At 44.5% G+C, this 6,000-nt stretch overlaps 1 long non-coding RNA gene across 1 annotated transcript in view; it reads right to left on the bottom strand.

Annotated features, from left to right (window-relative positions):
- Positions 1-3,451: 3,451 nt before the first annotated feature.
- The window catches only part of LOC144679863 (uncharacterized), a 40,158-nt gene continuing 37,609 nt past the window's right edge, over positions 3,452-6,000 (bottom strand). Inside the window, exon 3 of the long non-coding RNA XR_013576434.1 lies at positions 3,452-3,832. This is a non-coding gene — a long non-coding RNA (uncharacterized LOC144679863). The remainder of the gene's footprint in view (positions 3,833-6,000) is intronic.

The raw sequence follows: 6,000 nt of genomic DNA, 5'->3' as shown, positions 1-6,000 counted from the left end.
CTGCTGTGGACCAGCTGCACTTTCCTCGGCCTGTTGAGCTGGAGCTGCTGAGGTCACAGGAAGAGTGGATTTGGATCGGCCAGACATTCCCAGGCAGTCACCTGGGTGGATAACCCTGAGTGTTGAGCTGCTGATCCTCCTCCCTATGGGTATCCAACGGCCCCTGGCTGGCTCCTTGAGGAGAAGGGGAAGCTGGAGTGAGATCGACCTGCCTTGCACCCCTCTCATGTTGACACTGTTAGAGGCCAACTATGGCATCAGCAATGGAGTTCAGCCCACGCAGCAGTGCAGGACCGATGTCCTGGGCCAAGGCCTCCATGGTAGCTGCCATCCTACCAGTGTTACCTTGGTGTGTTGGCATGCCGGTGCTATCGCCTTAGACTGAAGGTGGATGGGCTCCTACATCGTGCCTTGCAATCTGAGGAGTGCAGTGGACATCCCTTCCTGATGTTCCTGAGCTTGCCTTTGCAGCTCGGGGCAACTGAGGTATGTCCGAGACCAGAGGATCCTTATCTGACTCGGACTCAGCAAATTTCTAGCCTCCAGCAGCATTCTGAGTGCTGGAAATCTGGGCAGTCCCTGCCTCGGCCTGCTGTGGATCAGACAGTGCGATGTGCTCACCAGATTGTGACTCCGAGGCTACTCTAGAGCTAGGTTCCACTGAGGTGTGTGTCTCTGCACTGGTGGAGGGTGTGGGTGAGCGCTGTGACGGGTCTTTAATGAGGGTGTCATCAGGTTTTTCTTCCGAGGTGCCTTGGGGGCTTGAGTCAAGGCCCTGGGTCGTGGACCCCTTCGGCTGCGAGGAGAGATAATTAGAACATGGCAGGGGATTGTGAAACAGGACATATCACTCACAGATTGGCTGTCTGATAGATATTGCGCTGTTGGATCCTCACTTGGTTGAGCATCGCCGACCTCACCATCAACACAGGAACGGTCCAGATCGTCACTGGATGACTCTATTTTTAAAGTCTGTGAGGGTCTTGATGTCAGACAGCCCCCCACCCATCTGCGACCTCTCCCTTTTGTTGTGTGCCAGCTCGTCCTGCATGAATACAGATAGAGAATATGTTCCCTCCCTTTGGCAGCCAGGACTTTGCAGCAGCTTTCAATCCCTTAGAGAGAGCTGGGGCTCTCTTTAAATATGGCACCCGGCTTACCGAAGGCCTGAGCTGACGATGGGGTGGGCAAATCAGAGGTCACCCTGCCAGTGATCCAGAGTGTTTCCCATTCATGCATTATTAATGAGGCAGGTTGCACCGGGAATGGGACAATACGGCGCGAAAACCCACCATTGCAGCCGGCGAGTAAAACCACTTTTTCCATGCCCGCGACTGCATTTAGTGCAAATTTGGGATGATTCCCTTTTATATTTTTTAAAAGGTTACTATCCCTTTGGTACATAGCTGGACCTAAAATCGGCAGCCAGAATGTCTTGGAATCAAGCCTTGGTATATCAAAGATTCTTGGACACTGGTTGGGACTTTTTCAAGTAGTTGTTTAACTTCAGTGACAGTGAGCGATTGTGGCAATTTGGATTTTCCCCAAATTGCCTTAACCGGATTTTTCTAATATTTCTCTAGCATTTTTCTCCCACCAATAAGCCTGCGAGCCTGAAATCAGGCTGGTTATTATGATAATTTAAAGAGTTAATTAATTATTCAAAGTGAGGATCATTATGGAAAATCTCTAATGTGTTGGCCTATTGTAAGAAGATGGCTCACTCTGACACCTGAAGGTCCAGGTGTCATTTTATTGCATTTGCATAGCAGGAGGGCTTAGCTAAGTCACACATGTGGGAACCTTCTGCTCCCATAGCAAAAGAGTCGGTTGTCACAGACTTAAGCTGAATTCCCAAAGGACTCTGTCTCAGACTCAGAGTGGTTTCTCTTTCCACAGCACCAGCTGTAATTTAAAAGTCTGAACCAGTTTAGCTTTGGAATCTTAGTTATGGAACGTGAACCCATATTTGCAGAGTTTGTAAGTTGTGTCTTTATTAATTTTCATGAGTGAGGAGCATAGGAAAATTTATTGTTCCTAAGGTATAAAACTGAGCTCTGTTCATTCATAAACCAGCCAGCAGTCTACAGCTGCACTTTGTTTCAATAGCATGCTTCTCAGACCAGCTTTCATAAAAAGAGTAAAAATTTACTCGGTGGCACATGTTATATGTCAGTGCCCACTATACAGCGTAAACATTCTCTGTTACAATTCCTGCGTCATGCTATTGTGTATCTAGATATTGGACAGACTCTGGGTGATAGAGAATGTAATGTCAGATCACAGGAGTGACTGTTGATACTGAACTGAAGTGAATAGCTTGCTCAGAAGGCCAAAAAAAATGACAGAAATGAGGGAGTAATTACAGCAGCTGTGTTTTGTTTTATTTGTACAGATCATTTGAGAACAACACTTGTTCATTGCAAAGATTTATTTACCACAACTGTACATATAAATCCTGACATAAACAATATTCACAAACTTTCAATATAAACAAAGAAAAGGTAAATACTGTAATCATAGCTGCCATGGGAAAGGAAAATACGCTATTCATTTTTCAAGAACCAATCAAAAAACAATTGTTTCATTGCCTTAAATTAGAATTATTACAAATATTTCTCTAAATTCTTTCACTTGAAGTATTCCTTTCCCGCTTACATATCTCAACGCTCCATCTTGTAAACAGTTTAACCTTTGACTCATCATGAGAAAACCACAGGAAATCTGCTGATGTATAGAGACGCTGTTGGCCTGGTGTGCATTTGGTTAGTCACAAATTGGGTTTTTTAGCTACCTATCTGCAAATAAATCTCTGTGTGATACTTAAACCTAATAGCAAAGACACAAGTGACATCCTTTGTGAACTTGATAAAGGTAAACTATCCCTCCTTGTCCTTCTCAACCCGTCTGCAGCCTTTGATATGGGTGACCATCCCATCCTCATCCAGCACCTCTTCACTGTACTCAAGCTGGTTGGGATTTCATTTGCTTTGTTCCATTTTTATCTATCTAATCGTAGTCAGAGAATAACCTGCTTCTCTTCCTGCTGTCACACTGTTATCTTTGGTGTCCCCAAGGATCCATCCTTGGCTCCCTCCTATTTTTTATTGACAGGCTGCCCCTTGGCAACATTATCCGTGAGCATCAGTTTCCACACATACGTTGACAACAACTAGTTTTACCTCACCATCAATTCCTTTGACCCCTCCATTGTCTCAAATTTTTAAAAATTCTAATCCTTGTTTTTGGGTACCAACAGAGCCCCGCCCATCCCTTCCTCTGTAATCTCCTCCAGCCCTACGACTCTCTGAGATAGCTGCACTCCTCTGATTCTGGCCTCTTGAGCACCCCAATTTTAACCATTTCATTTGGTGGCTGGGCCTCTCGCTGTCAAGGCTCTGAGCCCTGACTAAGATTCCATCCATAAACCTCTTCACCAATGTACCTCTTGATCATCTGCTATAACATCTCCTTACATGACCTGGTGTCAAATTTTGCTTTACAATGCTCCTATGAAGTGCCTTGGGATGTTTTGTTATTCAAGGTGTTATATAAATGCAAGTTGTTGTAGTCAATAGGCACCAATTTCACATTCTTAAAAGATTAACTTATTTTAAATTATCAGATAGGGAATATATGCATTAGCAAGTAGGAAGCAGGAATAAAAACCACCAATCCTGAAGTTCAAAAACTATGGAGGTGAAATTCAACTGACTTTCATATCAGACAAGAGCTTGCTTGTGTTATGAGAAGAGCTGGTAGAGTGCATTCCTCAACTGAGGCAAAGAGGACACAAGGTGCAGAGAGATAGTGGGTGTGTTTTCTTCTGTTCCTGTTGGAATGGGAAGCAATACATAACCATTAAATACGTCCTAATTTGACTAAATATTTGCCTGAGGCACCACTTACAAAGGTAATGAGTCCTAAATAGCACCAGAAACCATCTCTTTTAACCACACTGAAAAGAGGAATATACAAACATATGAATTAGGAGCAGGAGTAGGCTACTCGGCCCCTCGAGCCTGCTCCACGATTCAATAAGATCATGGCTGATCTGATTTTAGCCTCAACCCCACATTCCTGCCTACCCCCAATCACCTTTTACCCCTTGTTAATCAAGAATCTATTTGGCTCTGCCTTAAAAATATTCAAAGACTTTGCTTCCACTGCCTTTTGAGGAAGAGAGTTCCCTCTGAGAGAAAAAAATTCTCATCTCTATCTTAAGTGAGTGACCCCTTATTTTAAAGAGTGACCCCTAGTTTTAGATTCTCCGACAAGAGGAAACATCCTCTCCACATCCACCCTGTCCCAACCCCCTCAGGATGTTAAAGGTTTCAATCAAGTCACATCTTACTCTTCTAAATTCCAGTGGATACAAGCCTAACCTGTCTAACCTTTCCTCATAAGACAACCTGCCCATTCCTGGTATTAGTCTAGTAAACCTTCTCTGAACTGCTTCTACTGCATTTACATCTTCCCTTAAATAAGGAGACCAGTGCTCTACACAACACTCCAGACGTGGTCTCACCAGTGCCCTGTACATTATTCACAGCACATGTGACTCCTTCAAAGAACTCCAATAAATTGGTTACACATGAATGGAGACGACTGGGGGAGAATTTTCTCCCCGTCGGGGGGTGGTTGTGCGGGGGCGGGCGCACAGCCGATTGGTGCCCCCGATTGGCTGGGCACCACCATTTTACGAGGCCGGGCCAATTAAGGCCCACCCAGCGTGGTGCACGCCCAGAAGCACTGAGCGCTCCCTGTGCAGGAGGGACGGGAGGGGGGTGTTGCCTGTGTCGGGGAGTGCGCTCTTTCGCGCATGCGCACAAAAGAGCGCAAAAATCTCCCTGAGGCACCGAGGAGCCTCGGAGATTACTTTCACTTATAAAACATTGAATAAAGGTAAAAAAAAATTTAAGGACATGTCCCCTCATGTGAAAGTGTCACATGAGCTGGGACATGCCCATTAATTTTATTAAAAATTTTTCAAACACTTTAAAAATGTTCATGAAACCACTTCCCGCCTGGGCTTTTCACCTGCCCGCCAACCTTAAGGTTGGACGGGCAGCTTAGCTAATTGCTTTATTGGCTTTTTAAATGGCCCTAAGAGGCCTTTGACAGTTCGGTGGGCGCGCAGCCGACTCGGCTGCACGTTCGCCGAACTGAAAATCTAAGTGATGCACGATGCATGTCACCGACGTCACCGTGCGTCATTTTACGCCTCAGCGAGCAGGCCCTGCCACTGCTCACCGAGCCGAAGATTCAACCTGGTGAACAAGACCTCCACTAGAATAAACACCAAATTCATAGCTTGAAAAGAATTTATTTTCTTATTTACCTGATGACAAAAATGTTTCTTTTAGAATAAATAGAATAAACAGCTGTGTGAATATGTACTTTAATTCGTATATTATACTATTCCTCTCTATGATGCCATTCAATTATATGAGTAACAGCATAGGAGACAATAAATTTGTAAAATTGCGAATTTCAAAAATTTGAAGACAATTAATAATCCTTTATATACTGAACATGGTGAAGGACAATAGTCAACTGTGCAAGTACGTCTCAATAACACAATTGCCACAATTTTAACAAATGACACAATGACACCATTTTAGTATTCTACCACCATTTCATTCTCCAAATATATAACATTTTACATGTGAAATAGAGCTTGCTCATCCCTCTCTCCCCTTTGCGGCTGCCATCCATCTCATAACATGATGGTTTGTGCCATGCTTGTCAACTCTGTGTTAAGCATCGCCTGTTGTGGCTCAGGAGCCCCACTTTGGCATGCCAGTCTCTGCTGCATTTATACAAACATACAAATTGCTGCAGAGTAAGACAGTGGGCTCAGAAGGTGTATGATTCACTGGCCTTTGTTACCTCTGGGCCCTCTTCTCAGCCAGCTGGGCATTTTGCTTCTGCTCATCTTTTCCAATGCCCTTCCAAAACAATCAGCCTCTACAAGTCACGGCCATCAGCAACTGTCCC

Source organism: Cetorhinus maximus, chromosome 4 (assembly GCF_964194155.1).
Source record: "Cetorhinus maximus chromosome 4, sCetMax3.hap1.1, whole genome shotgun sequence".
In the NCBI taxonomy this organism is placed as follows: domain Eukaryota; kingdom Metazoa; phylum Chordata; class Chondrichthyes; order Lamniformes; family Cetorhinidae; genus Cetorhinus; species Cetorhinus maximus.
The sequence above is the reverse complement of the archived record's forward strand: the minus strand, read 5'-3'. Positions and strand labels throughout refer to the sequence as shown.